This window comes from Etheostoma spectabile, unplaced genomic scaffold, assembly GCF_008692095.1.
Source record: "Etheostoma spectabile isolate EspeVRDwgs_2016 unplaced genomic scaffold, UIUC_Espe_1.0 scaffold00018600, whole genome shotgun sequence".
NCBI lineage: Eukaryota > Metazoa > Chordata > Actinopteri > Perciformes > Percidae > Etheostoma > Etheostoma spectabile.
Genome location: NW_022604343.1, coordinates 17,501 through 20,000, shown reverse-complemented (window position 1 = coordinate 20,000; position 2,500 = coordinate 17,501). Strand labels below are relative to the sequence as shown.

At 43.5% G+C, this 2,500-nt stretch overlaps 1 long non-coding RNA gene across 1 annotated transcript in view; it reads left to right on the top strand.

The window, feature by feature from the left end:
• The window catches only part of LOC116681278 (uncharacterized), an 18,882-nt gene that overhangs the window by 15,748 nt on the left and 634 nt on the right, over positions 1-2,500 (top strand). The gene's annotated exons all lie outside the window — the stretch shown is intronic.

Below are 2,500 nucleotides of genomic sequence, written 5' to 3'. Positions count from 1 at the left end.
AATTTATGCAACTCAGTGGTTCTCATTTTTTAGAATTTCAGTGGTCTTAGTTGATCCCTCAACATTAGTTTAACTTTGGGTCCCTGGTCCCTACACCAGGGACCCCTGGACCTGTTCACCACAGACCCAAATCTTCTCAGCTGTTGCTGACATATGCTACTGTCTCTTCATGTGGTTCAATATGTTTGGCACATTGTGTGGGTCAGTTCTTATATAAGAAGAAGTTAATAATGTAAATGCTGAATGCCCTAATACCTGTTGATACTACAACAATGCAAAGGCTCCTAACCCTACAGTTTTGCACATATCATGTAAGACTTGATTTCTCCATTTTTTTTGCAAAAAAACTCTCCAGAAAGTGCCATTTAATGGTTTATTTTTCAAATTTTTTTTCCTGGGGGAGCATACCCCCAGACCCCCCTACGGAGAGCACCATCCCCCCACATATAACAAATCCCAATTTAAACCCTGAAGTATAATGATGCTGAAAGACCCAAAGAAATTGCTTTGTACGCGGCAAAATATGGGTTGGCCCCCCCAAATCTCACTCCAAAGTTTTGGGAAAAGTTGGCAGCCCTGAAATAAACTAAGATATACTTACATGTGGCATTACCCAAGATAAAAGTGGCAAACTAGCTTACTGAAGTATACCGTCAGTTAGGGCTGAACAATATTGTGTTTTAGCATTGACATCGCGATGTGCGCATGCGCGAAAGTCACATTGCAGGACGTTACGATGTTGACGTTAATACTTTTTTGCTGCTTGATAGAAAAGTAACCTTTCACCGTTTTTCCTTTACATGATTATTACCATCCGACCGTTCCCCTTTAAGACAGGTAGCCATGTGGGCAACGTGTGGATGTGACGTTAGTCCGATGGGGTTTATTGTCATGGGAAGTGAGGCTCTTCGTGTGTAGAAAAGTACCGGAGGCAGCAGCTGCCGCTGATACAGTGATGTCATAGTTTTCATGGGTAGTCAGGGACGCTACAGTAGTCAGTGTTTTATGTTCTCTACAAATACAAACTAAATCCCCTGATTAATGCAACATAATCACAACGTCTCCCGGCCATTTCCCACCGCAGAAAGCTGCTATCAGACAAGCTAAAGCTAATATAGTTAGCTTAAAGAAACCAGCAGAAAGCTGCTACAAGCCAGGCTAAAGCTAATATAGTTAGCCCAAAGAAACAAGCAGAAAGTTGCTACCAGCCAGGCTCAAGCTAATACAGTTAGCCCAAAGAAAAAAGCAGAAAGTTGCTACCAAACAGGCTAAAGCTAATACAGTTAGCCCAAAGAAACAAGCAGAAAGCTGCTACAAGCCAGTCTAAAGCTAATATAGTTAGCTTAAAGAAACCAGCAGAAAGCTGCTACCAGCCGGTCTAAAGCTAATATCGTTAGCTTCAAGAAACAAGCAGAAAGCTGCTACCAGCCAGGCTAAAGCTAATATAGTTAGCCTAAAGAAACAAGCAGAAAGCTGCTACCAGCCGGTCTAAAGCTAATATAGTTATCCTAAAGAAACAAGCGGTCCGTCTGTCCCAACTAACGTTTTGGTTCGGAGCCGCGACACTGGAAACGTAACACTAATCTAATATAGATGGCTGTGTCTGATCGAACGTCATTTCCACTGACTGAACTGTTCTTGGATACACGGTTTGTTTCTAGTGCGCATGATGTGCAGGTCTGATCAATTTGTCAAACTATCGAGCTGACCCCGCTAGTCAACCACAACCTTAAATTTAGAGGAAGCAACATGCAGTCACTGTCATTCACGTTAGCCTGGATTGATTATTATATGAATACAATGGTGTTATGCTAGTCAACCAGCGTATTTCTACCTGATGTCCCTCTCCAAAATCACTTCAGAAGAGTAATGTTAGTCACAGCGTTTACTTGCTTTGGTTTTTGTAAAGCATTAAAGTCTATCCCCAGATGAGGGACAACTCTGTCCGGCTTAGTTATGTAGCATGAAAGCTAGCATAAGCTTACTAGCATCCAGCCCGCTTCTAAATACTGTAAATACCTTTTAATTAGCTCAACACTTTTTAACTGTTAAACTGAAACACTGGCGCTGAGCTCCAGGTCCTGCAGACGCAGACGGTCCGCCGTCAGTGGGGCTCGGCCAGCGGGGAAACATCGCTAGAAAGCTCCGCTGCCGACCTCGACGTGATCTGATATCCAGCGAGACATGGAAAGCTCCAGACCCGGTAGCAGCGGCACAACCCCCCATGAGCCCACCGCCAGTGTTGGTGGAATAGCAAGCTAGCGTTAGCAAACTAACCAACCAGCCCACTAACAAAAAAAAAAAGTAATTTAAAAGGCACGCATTATACCCACTGATGGTGGTCCGTCCGTGGCTGCAAGACCTGGAGCTCACCCCATTGTTTGAGTTTGACTGTTAAAAGTGTTGAGATAATTAAAAGGTATTTATTTATAAGCGGGGTTAGTTTTCTAACGCTAGCTTGCTAATCCACCAACACTAGTGGTGAGCGGGTCTGAAGCTA